Source organism: Adiantum capillus-veneris, chromosome 24 (assembly GCF_014529385.1).
Source record: "Adiantum capillus-veneris isolate H3 chromosome 24, ASM1452938v2, whole genome shotgun sequence".
In the NCBI taxonomy this organism is placed as follows: Eukaryota; Viridiplantae; Streptophyta; class Polypodiopsida; order Polypodiales; family Pteridaceae; genus Adiantum; species Adiantum capillus-veneris.
The window spans coordinates 127,864,213-127,886,592 of record NC_140954.1 but is presented as its reverse complement, the minus strand read 5'-3'; positions in this window follow the sequence as shown (position 1 = coordinate 127,886,592).

The window sequence follows — 22,380 nt, the reverse complement described above, 5'->3', positions numbered from 1 at the left end:
AAAAGATGGAGGTTGCCTGCATTAGCAACCAGATTCATGACCCTACGCAAATGTTACGCCTTCTCCAAATTTGTTTGAAGAGTGATGCACGAGTTTGGTCTAAGGCATTTGAAGAGGAGTTGCATGTGGCTGATCCACCTGTAAGGTTGAGTTGGGACAATCTACGAGCAGGGTTGGAAGTGGAGTTTGTGAAGATAGAAGATCCTGACAAGGTGTGGCAAGAAGTACAGGCTTTGGTGCAGAAGGAAGGTGAGCCAGTAGATGCGTACATACGTAAGTTTTCATTGGCATGGGAACGAATGTGCAAGGCTTTAGCACCACAGGTACCCCCGCCTGACATGATGAAGAAGGACAGGTTCTTGGCTGGTCTTTGGGAGAATATACGTTGGAGAGTGGAGCTAAAGAAGCCTAGGACATATGAGGATGCACTAGAGGTAGCAAGGAACAAAGAGTGGAAGCTGAGGAAAATGAGCCAGTTAGGGGTGGAGTCTTTGCCAATGAGGTCTGAATTTCAGCCTATAGAGTCTTTACAAGGGCGCATGTCAGGGGTTCATCATGAACCAGTGGTTCCTGTTACTACTCAGGTTATGCCAGCAGTGGTCACTACAGCAGTGCAAGATGATGGCCTAAGGCAAGACATGAGGCAAATGGTAGATTTGATGAAAAATCTCAGCCTAAACATGCTAGGTCAAGTGGGAAATAATCGAGGTCGAGGGAGGTTTGCAAATCAGCCAGGAGGTGAAGAAAGGCCTAGGAATGGTGTTGGACAAAGCAATGGTAGGTTTTGGAGGCACATGCCCACATGTTATAATTGTGGAGAGTTGGGTCACATCAGCCCGCAATGTGATAAGCCACCAAGGATGGGGGGAGACATGTATCCATTGCCAAGACTGGTGTTAACTAGGTCAAATGATTATGGCATCGAAATTAAGGGAGACGAAGGAACCAGTGGACTGACCCAGGAGGAAAAGGGAAAGACAAAAGTGCTAAGTGTAGTCACCTTGGAGAAGGCATCAAAGCTAGAGGATACATTAGTGATGCCTATTGGGAATAGAACCACAGAGGAAAAGGAAGGAAGAAGTGCCCCAGGTCCTAGTAAGAAGAAAAGAAAGAGCCATGAAGGCGAGGATGTCAAGGCCAAGAGGAAAAGGAGAGCTCGTCGAAAGTTTCATGTTTCAGATTTTCCACTAGGGGATGGGCAATTAAGCTATGACTTGAAGGAGGATCTGACGAGCAGGAAGGCAGATGTTACTTTTGGGCAGCTTATAGAGATGGTGCCTAAGTTAAAGCGACAGTGGAAGAGGATGGTTAACCCAATGGAGAAAGAGCCAGAGAGAGGTTCAGTAAAGGTGTTGGCAATGGATGAGCTACCAGACATTTGTCCAATAGTAGATGTGTGGCATAAAAGGAAAAATTTGGGACAAGGTTATGTGGATGGCGGAGCCCAAATATGCGTCATAACACACTCATGCGTTGAGAAGATGGGTCTCACAGTGGCTGGGGTGTCAGGGTTTCGGATCAGATTGGCAAACCATCAAAAAGTAAAATGCTTAGGTGTTGTAAAGAGCTTAGAAGTGGAGGCATATGATGCAAAGGCAGTGGTTGATTTTCATGTGATGCCAGCAGGGTTGGGAGCATATCCTATTATACTGGGAAGACCATGGTTACGTGCAGTGGGAGCTGTTCAAGATTGGCGACATGGTACGATTAGCCTCTATGGAAAGACAGGTACCAAGAAGCTTTATAATATGGACACAAGGAAACGATTAGAGGAGCTTTATGAAGATGAGGATGATTCTAGTGATGAAGACTCTTCCACGGTGACAGATGAGGACAGTGATAGCACTACCAGCAGTGATGAGGATGCTGATGTTGCATTTCTTTTGATGGACAAAGAAATCCAGGAGATTGGCTTAGTTGCATTTGCGAATGAGGTTGAAGATGAAAGTGAAGGGCCTTATGAAGTGATTGAAGGGCTGATGCAAACCAAGGTTGAGTTGTCAAAGAAGCAGGAATTAATGACGCAAATGATTAGTGGAGACCTCTCAGCTATGGAGAAGGATATATTTTTGCATATGCTGGCTAGTTTTCCTGATTTGTTCATTACTTCATATGAAGAGATCAGAGGGTTCAAGGGTGAAGAGATGCATATAGAGCTGAAAGAAGGTGCTAAGCCAGTGCGGCAAAGGCTAAGAAGGATGGGTCAAGAGCAAATGGAAGCCTTGCGGGTAGAGGTGGACAAGTTATTGAAGGCAGGGTTCATAGCCCCTGTGGAGACCACAGAATGGGTGAGTCCAGTAGTAGTCAGTCCAAAGAAGGATGGGAAGTGGAGGATTTGTGTAGATTTTAAACCCTTAAATGCAGCCACTAAGAAGAACCCATATCCTCTTCCATTCATCGATCAGATCTTGGATTCAGTGGCAGGTTATGAGAGGTACAGTGTGTGTGATGGTTTTTCAGGCTATTTTCAATTGAAGATTTCTCTTAAAGACCGCACAAAGACCACTTTTATTACGCCATGGGGCTGCTATTGCTACACAGTATTGCCATTTGGGTTGTCAAATGGACCTTCCTTCTATCAAGAGAGAGCAAATTGGGTGTTGGAACCATTCATTGGTAGTTGTGTTAAAGCTTTTATGGATGACTTCTGTGTTTATAGCAGTAGGGCTGAACACCATGAGAAGCTGCAGATGGTATTGGCTCGATATGATGAATGTGGAGGACAACTAAATCCAAAGAAATGTCATCTAGCACAGCCAAGGGTGAAGTTATTGGGCCACATGGTGTCAGAAAATGGCATTGAGGCTGATCCAGACAAGGTTAAGTCTATTATTCTTCTTCCATCACCTACGAGTACAAAGCAATTGGCAACCTTTATACACAAAGTGAAGTACATGGCAAGGTTTATTCCATTGTCTTCACAGCTTCTTTATCCATTACAACAAGTGGCAAAGCATGATCCATTGCAATGGGATGACAAGTGTGAAGAAGTGTTTCAAGAGGTGAAAGAGGTGTTAGGGGGGTTGTCAGCCATGCAGGCTCCTGATTGGGAGAAAGTTTTTTATGTAAATCCATCAGTAGGGGATGATGCCATTGGAGCCATGCTATTGCAAAAGGGGAAGGGCAGCCATTATATGAGGCCAGTGTATTGTGCAAGCCGAGTGAAGTTGGTAGCGGAGAGAAAGTTATCGGAAGTAGAGCTAGTGATGGCCAGTGTAATATTTGCTTGTCGACGATTTCGTCATTACTTGCTACCACGGCCTTTTGTTTTCTTGACGAGTTATGCCTTTTTGCCACAGTTAATTAATGGTATTAACATGTCAAATGTGGTGAAGAAATGGGTAATTGAGCTGCAAGAGTTTGAGTTCTCTTTTCTAGTGGAAGATAGTACAAGGGCTACCCTAGCTGATTTGTTGACCTACAAGGAGAATCCCCTTATTGTTAAGGAAGAGGTGGTGAGAAAGGTAGTTGAAGAAGTGCAACAGATCAGCAATGCACATGTGTTGTTCTTTGATGGTTCATACAGAAAGAGCCATGATGCAGCTTCAGGGGGTATAGCACTTTATGATCCAGAGGGGAAGCTAGTATGCAAGAGAGGGTTCAAATTGGATGCTCATAGTAACAATGAGGCTGAATATGCTACATTGGAAGCCGGATTACACATTTGTTTGAAGCATGGGGTTCGAAGGTTGAGCATAAAAGGTGATGCCTTGTTAGTGGTGAAGCAAGTGCTGGGTGTGTGGAAGAGCAAGAACACCTCATTGAAGGAAATGTGCTTCATAATTAAAGGCCTGTTAAAAAAGTTCAAAGCATGGAGCATCAGACACATTGAACGTGCTCTAAATGGAGAGGCACATGAAGCAGCTCAAGTCATGATTGGGGAGCTATTCGTGTTGAGGACCAATTTACCTCTTTATCATGGCCGGGAAAGTTTGGCTCAAGAAGAGGAGTTTTTGCTAACAGGAATCATTCCAAAGGAGATTCAGAAGTCTAAGAAGTATGGCTTTGTGCGTAGAGCATACAGGTACAAATTGATTGGTGATGTCTTATACATGAAAGGGGCTGATCTCGTGTTGAGACGTGTACCTTGGCGGGAGGATCTTTACAGAGTGTTGGAAGAGAATCATGAAGGTGCATGTGGTGGCCATTTTGCTCTAAAGATCACCTTGCATAAGATTTTGCAAGAGGGGTATGTATGGCCTAGTTTGCACAAGGATGTTCACCATTGGTGTAGGTCTTGCAATAGATGTCAAGCATTTGGGAAGAGAGTGTTGAAGCCAGAGTTACGAAAAACCATTATGGCGTTTGATGTGTTTGAAAAGTGGGGGATTGATGCAATAGGCCCGTTACCTATCACAAGCAGGGGCAAAAGCTATATCTTGACGGCAGTGGACTATCTCTCTAGATGGGCAGAGGCTATAGCAGTAAAACAGATCACTGCAAAGGATGTGGCAAAATTTGTGTATGATGAAATATGTTGCAAGTTTGGGGTGCCATTAGAGCTACTTTCAGATAAGGGGCCAGGATTTAGAGCTAAACTGCTAGACTTCTTATGCACAAAGATGAAGATTAGGCACTAGCATACCACTCCTTATGACCCGCAGTGTAATGGCTTAAATGAAAGATTCAATGGTGAGTTGGTACAAATTCTTTCTAAAGTGACAGAGCACCAAGGAAAGAATTGGGATTTGAAATTGCCTAGTGCATTATGGGCTTACCGTACTTCGGTGAAGACAGGTAGAGGGTTTACTCCATTTCATTTGGTGTATGGAAAGGAAGCACTATTGCCTGTGGAGGTAGAGTTGCCTGCGGTCAAGATGTTAGAGAAGTTGCTTGGGTCGCCTAGTGATGCATTCAAAGAGAGGCTCTTGCAGTTACAAGAGGTCCAGTTGGATAGGATGAGCGCATTGGAGCATTATGGGCAGATGCAGGATAAGGCTTTGGCAAAGATAAATGAAAAGGTCAAAAGTAAGGGTATCAAGAAGCATGACTTGGTTTTGCGCTACAACAGCAAACTGGACAACACCTTCCAAAAGAAGTTTCAAATTAAGTGGGAAGGCCCTTTCAAGGTAGTGGAGTGTTTCCCGAATGGTACATATCAGTTGGCTAACTTGGATGGGATTTTACATACGTCAAGGGTAAATGGATTGTGTCTTAAGTTGTATCATGCCAGGTTGATGATGGTGGAGCAAGATGATTTTTTTGAAGAGCGAGTGATGTCTGTGAAGGATGAGGAGACCTGTGATGCGGCGAGTCTCATATCTCTCTTTGCTGCTGCTGATCATGAATGATCTAGTAGGCTAGGGAATGGGCAAATTTTGTCAGGAGTTTTTTCGAGCAAGGAATTGCGCATATGTACATACACATGCATGGTGCATCAAATAAGGAATTGCCCATTTTGCAGAGCCAGGTGGTTACGTGGGGCCCACATGTGTACAGGTAGGATATCATGTACATAGTGCATCGATTTTCACTATCACCAGTACCAGTATGTTTTTTCTACAATAATGAGGAGTTTATAGCGCGTAAAACTTCTTGAGGAAGCTATCCGCGGGCCGATGATATGAGGTAAGCAGGTGCGTCAGATGGCATCTAGTGGCGTCAGGAGGGCGAACGAGGTCAATATTTGCACGCGGATGAGGAGGGACACAACGTGGGTGTTTTCTTGTGAGAGTTATGCAGAAAGGTCATCATTAGGACCACTTTTTGGGGCCACTTCACGTGGTGGCGAGATGCATTATTGGAAAAAAGTTGAGTGCCAGGTGTGCGAATGATGCAAAAAGGTGACAACTATGCACTGCGAGGTCAGTTTTTGGCCTGTTCGGGGTCCGTTTGAGGTCATCTAAAAGGCCAAGGGTGCCCAACTAATAAAGCTAAGTGTGGGAACTGAAAAAACTAAGAGAAGACCAGAAAAAACGTGGAGAAGAGAGGAGGAACAGCCGCAGGTGTGTTTTTGCTCATTTTGGAGCCTGTTTTGGCCGTAAACTGCTCATCCGAGGTCGGATTTGAGCACTTTGACATTGTAGACTGGGGTTTTGGGCTGTTCCGGACGCGATGGCGCTGTCCATTTTGCCAAATTCCTCACTCTTTTCCTGCTGTTTTTCTGTGTAAGTTCCTCCTATGAGTGAAGTTTCTTCTCCAGTTTGTGATTGTATCTAGTATCTTTTACCCATATTGTGTGAGCTGTTTGCCCCATTGGTGTTGGCCCAAGATCATTTGTATCTAAACATCAGAAATTCTCCTCTTTTGAGCTGAGTGTGTGTGTGTGTGTGTGTGTGTGTGTGTGTCTGTGTGGAGTGGGCAAGTGGATAGTCTCTCTCCTCTCACTCCAGAGGTGTGTTCCCTGTCTCGGCCAGGTGTGTTGTGTAAGCCGAGTGGTGCCCCATAGTGTGTGTGTGTGTAGCTTCCCAAGAGTGTGTGTCGGGTCGTTATAGAGGGGCTCTGTGTGTTTTCATCCCTCTCACAGCGTAAAGAGAGAGAGAGAGAGAGAGAGAGAGAGAGAGAGAGAGAGAGAGAGAGAGAGAGATAGTGCTTGGGCTGCTTTGAAATGTATCGGCAATGATCAAGCAAACACAATTATATATGTAAGAAAGAGAGAGAAGAGGGAGGGGGTGTTTGTTGCATTAATACCTTCTTACCGATCAAAGTGAGATTAGTATTTTTTCAACATAGCTTGAGTAAATTTCACCACGGCACATCACAAGAAAAGCCACCCCAATAACTGTCTTAAGGCCAGGGAAGTCCTCTCCACCCTGTCGCCCTCTTACAATATGTGAGATTTATGGCTAAATTGATGACAACACCCAGACACAAGCTATCAAGAACTAAAAATATCACCAAGACACTTACACATCATCGTTGTCCATTACTTCACGTTGGAAGAGAGACAAAGTATCCAAGCTTAGTCCAAATCCACCCTCTTTGATTCAGCAAATGTTGGGCTTACACTAGTAGGAGGAATGATAGATTTTCCACTCTCAATTGAATGATCGCTCTCTCTCTTACAATGGCATAGAGTTCCCGTGCTAATCACCCCTATTACAACACATGCACAAGCATACGACAATGAGCTTCCACTCAAGAGCTCCTTCTAGAGAGGTTGAGCTTGGATTCTCAAACTATAGAATTGTGCTCTTGCTTATGGCGCCCCCTTTGTGCTAGCTACACCCTCCTTTTATAGCAATTTTGAAGGCTAGGGTTACTCCTCTAACCATGGTTGGGTTAGATTTTCAGCACTTATCTAATTTCTTTTGCTTGGAATTATCAAGAAGTTGGTGTGGATAGATGAAGAAGAGAGAGAGGAGAGAAGTGGAGGTGATAGGACTTTTCATAGTAGGTTAGTGTTAGTAAATTAGTAGAGTTAGTTATTTTATTGATTTACAAATGGAATTGGATATTTACAATGGGAGTATCCAAGTAGGATAAAAATAAGGAAGAAAAAACTCTTAATAGGTAAGAAAACATGGATTTCTTACAATGTTGATGCTCCAAGTGTCTTGAGTAGGGTCAATTTTGACGCTTGTTGACGGTCCACTAGCTTTGACGGTACGTTTTTTTCACTCTTGACCTTCCTTTGGGAGCCAAGGTAATTGAATATGAGTAATCGATCACCATGATGCTGTCTTTCAAGAGAAGAGGCTCAATTTTATGGTTTTTTGATAGATATGGGTAATATGGATGAGAAAAAATGAGACTAGGTGGTCAATTTTGGAATGGAAGTGTGTGTAGGAAACATGAGTTCACCATGGTTTCTCTTATTCTTCAAGGTTTAGAAGAAGGTGAGTAGGGTGCAGAGAGGAGTGGTGAGAGAGGTGGGGATGATGAGTGGCGAGGTGTGTGTGAAAGAGGAAAATGATAAAGTGGAAGAGCGAGTGTGGCTGCATAGCATGGGAAAACTGGGGTCCACAAATAAAATCCTAGCTCACAGCTCCTAGCTCAGAAAAATATGAAAAAATTTGAGGTGAAAGTTCAGCTTACGAGCTACAACGTTTGTTTGTATCACCTTTTCAAATTTGGGGAGCATGTGATCTTTAAAAATTCAGCAAAACCGACTGTTTTTTCCACTGCACAAGGTCCTTGTGAGGTCCTTCTTTGGATGATTCTTTTGAATACCTCCAAGAGTGAGCTCCCCATGGTGCATGCATGCATTTCACATACCCTTGACCTTATTTGGTAGGTCTATAATTGAAGATATTGTTGAGATCATGATATAAGTGAATAGTACAACTAAGAAAATTAAATATTGAGGGGTCTAAAAAAATATATACATGTCAAATATAAATAATACAGGTGGAAAAAATATAAAGGGGTCAAAATAAATCTCTCTCATTATAAGTCTACCATAAAAAGATGAATATTTTTGGTACTCTAATTTATGAGAGTAAAAGAGAATACATGTAGGAAGGAAAAATCACAATAGTGAAAAAATATACACATAAATAAAACTAGTTTTTTTTGGATTTTTGTTGGGATGGAGTTACACCAAAAATAAGAGAAGCTTGCATGAAATAATTTTTATATGGAATAAAGAGTATGCAAAATGGTAAGAAAAATTATGGTAATGGTGAGTCAATGTACATAGCATAAATAACACACCATAGGTAGAAATATTTAAATAAATACCAAAATAATTATGAAAAATCCTTTTATTTAGGCCCTATATACAATGAAATATTTACACACAAATGGGCCATAATATACTTATATTTTTTTATTTTTTTATTTTTTTGGCTCAACTAGCCCAGTGACTAGCTAGCTGAGGGTTTTTAAAAAGATATGGGAAAAGTCCCCAAACTCACACACACCTATATACAGTGAAATGGTAGGGATAGCCACAGTGTTTGGATGATTTCGGTAGGGTGGGTTAACTCACTATGGCAATTACGGAGAGCCAAAAAACGACTATCAGTAGTAGCTTGCTCACCGCAATCGATCAACATGATGTAATCAAGACCTAGCTCAAAATGCGCACGTGGACGAGAGACTCTAGTAGACCATCTCACTCCTTGACCATTGCTATCCGCTCCCTCTAGAGCATTGCTAGTGGAAGGTACATCACTAGCCCGCTGAGTTGATTTCTCTGTCTGTGAGGCAAAATCCTTAAAAGTGACTCTTCGGACCTCTATTTCCTTGATAGATTGTTGATGCATCTTTGACTCATTGAAGATGACATTTGAACTATGGATGAGTCGACGCGATTTCGGGTGCCAGAGACGATATCCCATCTCTCCATCTACACCATATCCAATGAAAATACATTTGTGCGACTTTGGCTCTAACTTCCTTTGAAGTTGTTTAGGCATACGAGCATAACCTTCACAACCATAGATGGTCATAGTGGGGCTTACGTTTAGACCATAAGTGTTCTAGAATCTCATAAGTCAATGGCATACTAGGAAAACTATTTATGATGTTGACAAGCGCAAAGCACGACACGAACCCCGATGGCCTCAAAACGCGAGGAGCCAATGCACGCCGAGCTGGCCACGGTGGAATAAAAAAGGGGGCACCACCTAGCCTTGAGCGGCTAGGATGCGGACAAGGGTGATTTGAAATAGCACAAACTCTGCAGACGCACACGCGCGCGCGCACACACACACACACACACACACACACAGAGCACTGCATATGATGAAAACCCCTCGGGGTGTGAGGGGAAATTGATTTAATGCAATTTTACAGCAACCTTATCTTTGGCAATGTGATAACCATGGTGACAAAGAGAGATAGCGAGCCTAATAGTGCATTCTCTAGAGGTGACTCATAGACACAGAGATTTCTACTATCCCGAGTGTGTGGCAGCCATGAGAGTCAAGGTGTAGACATGGTTTATACACATAGTGCTAATTCCCAAAATGCTACACTAAAGCCCCTCTCTCTTGATGCAAATGTTGCCAATCCCTCCCACTAAAATGCTACCAAGTGCTGACCCCCCTCGATAGTGACCTCTTAGTGCCTTTTTATACATGCAGGCTCCTTTGGGTTTACGGTAGTCTGATTAGCTTAGGGTCCTAATCAGGGGACACAAAGCAAGGGGAGTGGGTCCCACATGGTTGACCCTTGCTTTGTCTTAGGAGGATTTAAAAAACTGAAAACTCTTAGGTGGGCCTTTGTGACCATCACCTAGAGAGAAGTGACAATTTACAATTGGATATTTTACAAGATTTTGGCTTGAACTGGAAAAAAATAATGACAACCTACGAGTATTACTGCAAAGATGCATCGTGGACGAGATGCTGGCGAACGACGAGCCTTGCGGGTGCGTCGGTGTGGCATGTTCGCCAGTTTCGGGGCCGGCTAGGGCATGCCTTCGTCGTCTTTAGTGTTTGCATCGTGCGACTTGGCCGTCATTCTTCTTTGGGCGTCGATGTGGAATCGTTTTTATTTTAATATTTTTTGTGGGTGCGTATGACGTGCATGTATTATGTGTTTATATGTGTGCACGTACGTATGTGTGCTAGTGTATGCGCCATGGGTTGTGTGTGTGTGTGTAGAATGTGTGAGAGTGTTTATGTAAGCATCGAGGGTGTGTGAGTGTGGGAACAAGGGAGAGAGACATTTATATGTATATATTTATATATATTGAAAAAATATATTTTTACATGCAGCTTCTTACAGAGAACGGGGGGGGGGGGGGGGGGGGGGGGGGGGGGGGAGAGATGGAGTGATGAAAGGGGGGATCACACCGATCACATCGATCTTGCACGCTTACTGCTCTTCCATAACTCAACACCTCTCTCTCTTTCTCTCTCACACATGCAGGGGGCCCGGGGGACGCACATGCTCACACACACAGGCACCACACACCTTGGAGACGAGCAAAGAAAAAAGGGGGGAAGGAGGGAAAGATGACGCCAAAATCTCCAATGAGAGCTTCTCCTTCAAACCAAAAACACATGTACAGGACCCGTATGGTTTACTCTTGGTCGCACCATGGCCATCAACTACTTCATACAGAGGGGCACATACGTCCCTCAAAGCTTGGCTTCATCGACACACACATCGACGACAAATCCATCGTTGTCTTCGCTCGCGTAATAACTTTTCCTCTTGTTGGCAACCCTCGCTGGATGCTTCCTTTGCCAGGCCCTCACCCTTTTGAGCCAGTTCACAAACAACACCTTGCGTGTTGGCTTCAATTGTCGAGCGCACGAAAACCCCTTCTCTTCTTTCTCCTCCCCCAGCCAAAGGAACCCTTCTCCCCTCGAAAAACGTCGCCCCATCATTTTCCTTTCACTTCCCCTTTTACTTTTTCAAGGCAAATAAAACATTCCTTTTTTGGCAATGGCGCCCCTCTAGTGGCTTTGAGTCCTTTTTGTTCTCATTTCCACTAGAGTCCTTTTTGTTCTCATTTAAGCCTCCCCTTTTTAACTAAGCTTTGAACTTCTTTTTTTCCTTCTTCCCCCCTTGAGTCCATCCACCCTTTTACCTTTCTTTTTCAATTCACAACCAAAGGGGTTTTAGTCTTCACTTCCATGCAATCGGTGCTTTTTACTCGCACATGCTTGTCGGACACCCATCGGTCTTGCTACACCAAATTTCATCTCGTTGAAGCCATATCTTAAGAACCCCACCACCTTTTAGCTGTCTCCTTGGTCATCCACGAGTTTGGCTTGGATGTATCCCGACGCTCGCAACTCTGATCAGTGAGCCATAAACTGTGGTTGACTTCCCATAACGCATGCAAATTTCCAGAACTCTAGCGAGGTCAAAAGAACTTCTGTCGGCGCGCTTACCAACGTGGCCCGGTGAGCCATACCCGACCCCCGACAAATACTCCATAGGCCTAACTTGCTCATTCGAGACCCGATTGACAATCCGAAAAGACCGGCATGCTTCATAGCCTGAGGTTTACAAGCATACCCCCATTGATCCTAGTTTTGGCCGCATGTCTATACCTACCCTGTCCCTCGGGATCTGCACAGCCTTCTAACTTTGCACTGCAATACCCTTAGCACTTGGGCTCCGTTTGATGAGCCTACTGGACAGGCTCCTAGAGCATGTTGAGCAGATAATTCTAGGGCACATTCCCACACTTTGGACACCTTGACCTGCCATCTCAATTATCCCCATTTGGAGGCCCCCCTGGCCTAAAAAACCACTTTTAAGCATACATTTCCATTGCCACTCTCCTGCCCAGGACCTTCATGCCTGCTTTAGCTCTTTTCCATGCGCTTTCTGGCACCCTTTCCACTCCATAGCACACTTCCCAACGTGGATCAACTTTGGTTGCACCAACGGCTATGAGCCACACACACTGGTAAGATTCATTGTCAGATTTCGGGTAAGACCCAACTGTTGGTATTCCTTGGGTGCTTGTTCTTAAGATCGAACAGATCTGCCCAGTGGAGTATACATCCAACACATCGATGTTAATGGACAAGCAAGATTCGTGTCATTACGGATGATTAGGGTGTCATTTTTGCACGACATGTTTTCAGTGCGACACTTGAGTTGACTTTTTAATACCCATAAACTCAACTCAATTGATCTCTACCACGGATTTTAGATGCAATAAACCGTTGCGACAGCATGGCTATCCATAAGAGCTAGGATTTACACTTCTGTGGATCTGCTGCTCTCTCTATAGCACTACGAGTGTCTATGGACGCATTGTTTTGGGGTAAGACCCCGCGTGTGCTTACTAAATCACCCCATAGGCATTGAGGATCCCAGTTTGATCTATTCCGGTTATACTTTCAAGGAAATAATTCCGCAATCTACCACGCGGTAGCAAAAAAATTCAACTTTTCAAGTTGATTCTCATCATTCTGTACACGGTTAACTATGTTGGTTACCGTTACCTTCTAGTTGAACAGTTTCTACAAAGGGTCTCACTAAGGGGTTTGACTACATAGATTCTACCCAATGGGTTTGGATTGTGAAGGCAACACCCAGGATTTCCAGTGCAATGTTGCTTGGTTTTTTCATAGGTTGGAGACGTGCTCCTGTGCATTTGAATACGGGTAACTAAACTTTCAGTTCAATCTCCAGGGCCATGCCAAGGGCATGTCGGAAAAAGTATTTTGGTCGTACTGTCCAATGTACATTATGGTGTTATGAACCCACTTTTCGGATTCGATTTGGCACATGTTGTCACATGGGATACAACATGGTCTAGGGACTCAAGGAGTTCGGTTTAGCCAGTGTGGAGCAAGGCTAATGAGGCTCCCTCTCACCCCCGTCGTAGAGTGTTTCCAGTTACCTCCACACACAAGTACATCTTGTACTTGTAGGATGTTCTTTTTTCAGCCAGCCTTAGTTGAGACATATTCCACATGTGGCGAATATGAGTCTCTGGGACTGACACTGGTGCCCAGTATTGCAAATATATGTCACGACAAAGTCCCTAGGTGTTGGTCACATTTGTTTTCTAGACCATTTTTAGCACGACGTATCAGGAGCAATTTCGGTGGCCAGAAATTGTCGGATACTTAGAATGGCTTATTCAGGTACAAGTACTACTAAACAACATTACAGATGGTTGTTTATACATATAGCAAGGCTCTGAGTTATTAATGAAAAAGTTTCATTGTTTGTCCCTAGAATTGATTAATGTTTAATCTTCTATTATGGTTCAAACATTTCAGCAAGCCTTGAAAATGATTTCCACTGAAAGTATTTAGTTTCTTTTCGGAACTATTTACATTCCTCTTTACTGTTTCCTACGCACATCACATTCGCCATAAGTATTGGCAAGGATGATCATGGATATACAGGCTCGGATCTGTTTTTTGCTAAATGTATGCACACTAGGTGTTATGAGTCCTAGTGTTTAGCAAAGGCTGATTTCGAGCGGCATGCATATTCATAGCATTAGTGGCTTATGAAGAATTTTTCACTCCATGTGCAGTATCTCGCTGAGTTTACTTTTCGGTCTACCAATCACCAATAGAGGTCATGGCTCGGTTTAGGTGCTTGTGGATCTTTCAAGTTAACCACGATGGTTATTCAGCCAATTGTTGATTCCTCAACAATGTTGTACGATATTGTGATCCCCGTTTACCAGCCATCTGGAAAGACTTTCTGTAAACCTTGGGGGAAACACACCTCAGTATTGTCAATTATCCAAGGGGATATCCAGATTAAAAAGTGTAATCTTGTGCTAAAAGATATGAAAAGTGTGTATATTAGCACCAAGTTATCCAATTAATAAGAATTTATGACTCTACTTGGAGTTTTCTTACCATAAGTTAAAGCATGTTTGTGACTAGGTGTAGTCTCTTTATGTATAAATCAAGTTCTCAATCTTGAACACTAGTTATGGTGGGGTTGTTTACTGCTTAAATTGGAAAACAAGTCAAGGACTTAAACTTGACTCATGAGTTATGTTGGCAAGTTACTTTCATGGAAAGTGAAAAGAGGTACTCTTTAGGGTACATCATTATGTGATAACTCATTTTGCATACTCATGTGTGTTCCAAATGGAGTCTGCACACTATGATTGGATAGGAATCTGTAATTCAAGATGGTTGCAAATGGAAAACAATGGAAAAAATCAAGATGTTACTCTTGGTTTCATTGAACCTCTTGCCGAACCGTGTTCCGGTAAACCAAACAACTGGATCTATGAAGGATGCCACTATAGAAAACATTAGGGTATCATCACTCTTGTTTTTGAGGACGACAACGCTTCTCCAAGGGGGGAGTAATGTCATGCCAAGGGTAGGATCAGGCATGGCCAAGGGCTAGGATGGACATGCAGTCAAGGGGGTCCCTATATTTAGCAGGCCAAGGGTCTATATAGGGCATGGCTGGGTGGTGACGAGCATGTTCGAGTTCCCTATGCCTTTCAACTCATGTCGTGTGCCGCTACTTTTAGCCTTGCCCTCACCAAGCCGAGTGTATCGTGATAGTCTCTCCAATCTTGAAGATTTGAGCTTTGAGATTTTCCAATTGAGAGGAGTGTCGCGCAATCCTATCAGCTCCAACATTTGACTTCAAGCATCCCATTAAGATCCCATTCATACAAGATAGTAAAGGAAGTCCCAATGTCTTCCTTCGGCACCCTAATCACACGCAAGAGATGCCTTGCAAGAGTAGATGCACCACGAAAGGATCCCACCGGGTGCCAAGAAGCAAGGATTACTACCCTCGAGGCTTAGCTCCAGGAGCTCATTTGAGAGAAAGGAGGTAAAGGAGATGAAGGAGGTAGAGAGCCAATATCTGCACGCAAAATCCAAAGGTGTTGAAGCCTCCCTTATTGAGATCATGAAGGCAGTGAAGGAAGTTAATGAAGAGACACACAACAAGATAGACACCAAGATATAGGCAATCTTACAAGAATGCTGACTACAAGGCTCCTATTAGCCTTAAGGTCAGGATTAGAAGACTTCACCCACCATGGTGCACGAAGGAGGATACCGTCGAAAAAGCAATCAACAAGCTTAATAACATGCTTCAACCGGTCAACATCAAGCCTCCTTCCGCAAAGCATGTAACGAAGGTTGTAGAATCGGCCACCATGCTAGGAACTTCTCTAAGGTGGTGATTGTTAGCAAATCGGTGGTCAGGTCCACTTGGGGCCATGTTTTGAAAGATGATAAGACACCTACAAATGCAGGCACATCAAAGGAGGGTGGATTTGATCGTGCTATAACTGAGGATGAGATGATAGAGGATCAAGTTCACCCTATAGAAAAAAACCAAGAGGAATATAAAATATCCCACTTAGTGTGGAAATTGCTTTTAAAAAAGAAAAAAAGAAACAAGAAGCATAAACATGGCTAGGTTACACGATAGCTAGAAAAGGTTATTAGGCAACTCTTTGCAATGACAAATTTGTAAAAGTACTGAGTGAACCTAGATCATTGTCATGATGACCAAACCATACCTTTTGAACATCAAGGAACAATATGCCAATAAGTAAGCTAACTTGCTCTAAGCTAGAAATGGTACTTCTCACATTTGCATTAAGTGTACTAACTTGTTTTCAGCTCTTGCTATCCATCAATAACCAACCAACCCTCCCCATCGAGGATTGAGATCCTCACATTCCATCATCTAATCCATACCATTGTTGCTACTAGGTGAAAGGAGGGTTTTAGTTAGTGCCTCAAAGTAGGGGACTTGGGCCTCATTCAAGCAATGCAATTGTACTGGATGTGGATGTGGATGTCCCAACTTTCTTACTCATTTATGTCAAAGACATAAACACATGCAATGCATTGAAAATAGCAAGAACATAATTGTAAGTGCTCTATGCATACATCAATATTATTTGTCAAAACTCAAATTTCGGTCAAGTCTTTTGACGTTGGTCCAACGCCGATAAGTTTATATCTATATGTAGGTGTGCATTACGTAAGGAATAATCCTTAGTTTTACACTAGTTGCATATGCAACTATAGTCTCTCTCTCTCTCTCTCTCTCTCTCATGATCGTAATGGTCCTCCTATTGGGAGTATTTTGTTGTCTATAGTCTCTCTATGGAGTGGATGGTGTGTTACATTATGATGATGATGGAGCCACAAAGAGGTTGGAGCTCATGAGCCCTAGCATGGCAAATACCTGTGTGGTGCAAGAGTGGCCATGTTGTTGCAATGATGCTGGTGGCACGACCATGGGAGATCTCTCTTCCCCACTCTCTGTTCTAAAATAATCATCTTTTTAAACTTCAACTTTTTAAAGGTCAAACTTATTAGGCAACTGGGATATATTCTACAATCAGGATTCATTACCGGGGCATATAAAATGGCCCAAATTTGATATGATCAAATTAAACCAATTTTGCAATCTAGAAATTTGATACGGTAGCATTGTTGGCATGCATTATTGTCCTCTTGGAAGTTTTTGATATGCTTGCAAGGAGCAGGGCCGAGGCCCGAGGGTCTAGGCTTCTAAGTCACAAATCTCGGAAGGAGGACTTTCACGACAAACTCTGTGATTCTATTAGGCTCTGGAAGCACAGCAACAGTAGGATGCGCCTTGGTGGCCGCGAACCCTCGGCACCGGGCCAGGCCTGGTCGACGTACTGCACGATGATGCCAGACTCACAGACGACCTTCCCATTGTGTAGAAGCACGGGAACCTTCTTGTAGACAGGGTTGGAGCTGAGCAGCAGCTCGCTCTTGTTGCTGAGGTCCTGTGGAATGTTCTCATAGTCTACCCCCTTCACCACCTGCGCCACCTCCACCCTCATCACGTAAGGGCTCGCCCACAAGCTCAGAATCTGCACCTTCTCACCTGCCATCTCTCTGATGCTTAATGTTAGTCTCCTCCTCTCTTGGATCTCTTGACGCTTACTACTCTCTCTCTCTCTCTCTCTGTGTGCCTGCTAATTCTTTCGCGTTGGTTGCTCGCAGTGATATGCCCTTCTCTTTTAAAGTGCTTGGGTGAGGTATGTCACGCGTGACGATGGATTAGACTCTTATTATGAGTGGTCAGACAAATATAAAGTAAACTTCCAATGCCAGCTAGTCACTTTTGACAACTTTCTATTTGTATTCTCTGCGAGGCCAAGGGCAAACTCAAGGGGGTCAGAGACCCCACATGAAGGGGCAACTGCTAGATGTGGACAAGGGTTTCTAAATAGGGTGGTACGGTGGATGAAACCTCATGGGAGTTCCCTCAGTCTTGCATTGGCATCAGAGCTAGGCCGTGGAGAAGAGCCCTTCATAAGTAGGGAAGGCTTGGCCGAAAAAAAACAAGGCATGTGCAGAGCCACTTGCGACGAGGACGGAGCAAAGTCGACCTCCAAAAAACAGAGAGAGGATGGGCTAGACATGAGCGTGAGGCCGAAGGGACCAATTTTTGTCACATGCTCGACGGCTAAGGAGCAACATGCAACACGCTCTCTCTCTCTCTCTCTCTCTCTCTCTCTCTCTCTCTCTCTCTCTCTCTCTCTCTCTTCTTCTCCATCCACATACCTGAAGTTACAGGTAGGCTTTTCTTTTCAAACTGAAATGCCCAAGGCCATAAGGCCTTACAGAAATTTTGTTTGCATAAGAGAGGGTATCCACGGACACGTTCCCCCCCTCATTCGATTGGTCCTTGAGTCGGCCTCAAATCTTGGCAAGCCGTCGTGTTAGAGGAAGCGACCGATGATGCAACAGAGAAATTTCAAAATACACAGAAGTTATATGCATCTTCTTGTTGGAAGCCAAGGCCAGTTGATCGAGGAATGGTTATACGGCTGCGAGGAGTTTCCAAGGAATAGGTTATCCAAGCAAGATACGCACCAAGATTTGGGGATGGATTCGAAGACTGTGTAGGACAGAATCATGTTGGATTCTTTCCACATGCATGCATGAATATCCAAGGGTTATAGCACTCAAAGATTCCTAAGGAATTTCATATCGATCGAAGAACCTTCGATGTGTTGCAAGGCATATTGATACATCCAACAAGCGTTCAAGTACTCATGTTTTTTGCTTCAATTTTGCATTGATTATGCAATCATCTGCATGTTCTTTAGGGTTGTGAATTCCGACTTCTGTAATAATCATCGCCCAAGGGGTATGTCGTACTTCACCACGCATGGATTGATTGTCGTTACATCATAGCTGTTATTGAAGCTAGCCAATTCCATTTCTCTACATGGAATATGTATTAAACGGTTGTGGATTTCAGCAAAATCTAACCACTTTCAGAGCTCCTCTCAAGCAGAGAGAGCACACAATATCCCGACAAGCGTCAATAGGTTTGAATTGTAGCAAGGCTAAGACCGATGCATGATTCTATGATGCTCCTCAAATTTAAACAAGGTTGCCTAGCAGTAAATGCAAGTATAGGAAAGGCATGTGGCTTGAATGGTAAACCTGTGACTAGTATGGCCCAGGTACTCGGTAAGGCCGACCATTAACTACAATCCCACGAAGCTCTCAAGCAAGTTGCTAGGGCCTGACTCCTAGGCAAGTTGTTTGCTTGTGATGCACTCAGACATAGATATGATCCACTCATTGTCAGCAAACGTGATCGGATGAGTTTCACATGTACATATGGTACAATATTGGGCAGGTACGCTTTGTTTATGAACTTACTATCCATATTTTTGTGCTTCCAAGTGCTACGGTATACCATTCAACTAGGTTGATAATGATGAGGTTAATTTTATTTTAACTTTGTTTAATCTGCCTCTGCCATAAGATACATTACGAGAGCAAGGCTCCATATAATGATACTCAAGAAACTGACTTGTGTATTACGACGACTATTATATTTTTGATATCTCCTCCTTGTGCTACCTAGAGGAGGGGGAAATCAAGGCTTTAGGAGCATGGCTCAATGCATTAGATGCATAATCACTTCAAAGCCATTGTAGCTTGCCAGGGAGCAGGCAACATAATTACATGAAGCACATTGGAAATCACATTGACATCCACATCTATGAGTCGAATCCAATGTCAACCACCACACATACACGATGCTATGACTTTCAATGCCAAGGGCATTTGATAAGTATGTTAAGTTTAAGTTTCGATTATGAACTTATTCACTTTTGTAGGAATTTTCACAATTCCAACGTAACAAGCAAATGTTGCTTCGATGAAGCAGTGTTTGGCAACAGACATTTGATAACTAAGATGTAGATGCTATCTCTATTAATATTGGGCAATCTCATGATTCTCAATAAGTTGCACGATTCGGCAAGGCCGCTTCTCTATGCAATTGCGACAAGGTTGAATCTTTTTTGCTTTGACATATATGTGTCAATAGGAGAACTTGTTAGCTACGAGCACTCAGATTGCATTATATCTCTTCTTTTTTGTGAACTTATGCAAATCAAGGCTTCACTTTAGGGCATTTTGCATAAATGTTTCCAAAGTTTGGAATATGCTATTAGCGTGCCGACTTCAGGAAACTTGGCACCATGTCTATCATATTTTCTCGTGGATGTCTGTATGACCCATGCCACAATGGCATGCAGGGTACAACCAATAGCTCTCCCTTCTCAGTATATATGGCTATGAGCCAGTTCAAGCGATGGCCACTCGGCTCAGAGGGGCAACAAGGTTAGTCAATTTCAAGTTATGCTTGTTTTTTTTGCACTTTAACCTTCCAAGTTTAAAAAGATTTCTATATTGTGCAATGCAAAGTGCTTTGCCAGATTTCATTTGAAGCAAGGCTCATCACGTAAGGGCTCCCCCACAAGCTCAAAAGTTGCACCTTCTCACCTGCCATATCTCTGATGCTTGTTATTCTTCACCTCTCTTGGATCTCTTGATGCTTGTTAGTGTTTTGTGCTCTCTCTCTCTCTCTCTCTCTCTCTCTCTCTCTCTCTCTCTCTCTCTCTCTCTCTCTGTGCTTGCTAATTCTTTCCCGTTGGTAGCTCGTAGTGTTATGCTCTGCTCTTTTAAAGTGCTTGGCTGAGGTATGTCACGCGTGATAATGGTTGAATTTAACTATCTAGACTCCTATGATGAGTGGTCTAGCTTTGTTGTAGCTTCATACCCAACTTCCAATGCCAGCCAGTCACTTTTGACTGCTTTGCATTCTCCTCGAGCCAACCACCAATACAAACGTTTTTCCTAGAACTTGGACAATTTACTGTTACCATATACATGTGGTAGTAATGTGTGTGAACACACTAGGACCACCGGGGAATTTTGTCCCTCTTTAGGAGGTAGTTTCCCCCGTGCATTGTATATACTCCCATCACTCCAGGGAAATCTATCTTTCCATTGCACACTAAGTAATACACTCTCTATTGTGTGCCTTGAGCTTCCTTTGTCTTCTCCAAGTTGTGTGCGTCTCTTTGCAACCCTAATTCCAACAGTTGGTATCAGAGTAGGTTGCATCCTCCCGGGCTTAGTCGCCAGCATCTCCATCACACGCATGCTCATTTTCTCCGATTTCAGTGAGCCTTGGCGACTGTTCACAGGTCGATAAAAATTTCAGTGAGCCTTGGCGAGCATTCACAGGATAGCTCGTAGAGCTTAATCTGATCAAATTTTTTATTTGGGCTCATTTCAGCCTCCATTTCCACTACAAGTAGTACTTCAGGGGGTTCACTATGTGTAAAACTACCATATCACGTGCGTTCAAGACATGTTTGTAAAACCCCTTATCTGTGAATTATGTTAAGAATATAATGTACCCTTTTCTTTTAAAATCTGTAAGTTTTTTTCAAATTTGAAAAAATATTGCCCTTCTGTATCTATATTTCTATAAGTTTCAAGAACTTTAAATACCCTTCTATTGAACTCACGTGATAGGTTACATTTTTATTAGGTGACCTCCCCAGGAGTAGTACTGCACAGGCTATTTTTTCATTTTGTGCAGAATTTTTGTCAATTCCGTTTTTTGCATAATAGGTGCCTTACAGTCTTCTACGGTTTGTACTATATAGCACGTGTTGTTCCCATTGCATTTCTCCTCTTTTCGGGTAGTTTTCACATCAGGTGCAACATTTACTATGCCTGACAACAAGTTTCCTAGAGTTTTACCCCCTTTCGGAGTTGTTCGTGCAATCGAAAGATTCATTAGAGCTACGCTTCAGGAGTTGTATTTTTTCAACTTCACTTTTGCTACAGATATAGGTTCACGTACAGGACACATGTGCAGGTTGTTCAGAGACTATTTTGGGATGGTATATAGTTGCTTTATGGCTATTACGTGCTATTGAGATGGTGTTTATGCGCTGATTAGGAGCATTGTTTGGCATTGACATTGTCTCGGGTTTTTCAGGCATCCATCTCCTCACAGGTTCTTGCATACATACAGGACAACCAGATTTCTTACAGATTGCAGTGTTTAGCATCAGCACAGATTTCAGTGGGGGTATTTGATGCGGATATGCATTGTTTTGGCACTTTTGATAGTGCTTGAGCTCTTTTGAGAGCGGTTTTACTCCCCGCAGGGATTTTACTGCTTGCACATTTTGTTTGGCGCCTGTTTGAGCGCGTATACTGCACCTTGCAGTATTGTTGACAATGGATGTACGTTGAGTTGCGGAAACTACCATATGTACCTTTTGTGGAGCCAATTTGGCTTGTTTCTAGCAGTCCCATCCATTTCTCAGACTCGATTCAGAGGCCCTTTCTGAGATTGGGCTGGTTTCTTGTCTGCATAACCTTTGTGCGGGTCGATAGCATGAGGTGTTCTTGAGCTGGGGGATTCTCAAATGCTGAGATCCTTTCGGTGATACAGGTTGCTGGAGTACCCCTTTTTCATGGCCTCGCAATAGGACATGTATAGAGAGGGCTAGGTGCATTTGACGCCGTGTTGATAGTCTTGGGCCGGCTTTTGACTTTTTATGCATAGTTACTGGTTGATGCACCTGTCTTATGCTTTGAGAGCGTTACTTTTGATGCGTTACTGATCTCTTATGACAGTTTTGGATTGAGATTCTATCAATTTTTCAGGGAAAACTCTGCCAATTTTTTTTCAGAATTACCAGTGTTTATATCGCCATATTATCTTTAGCTTCGAGCCATGCCA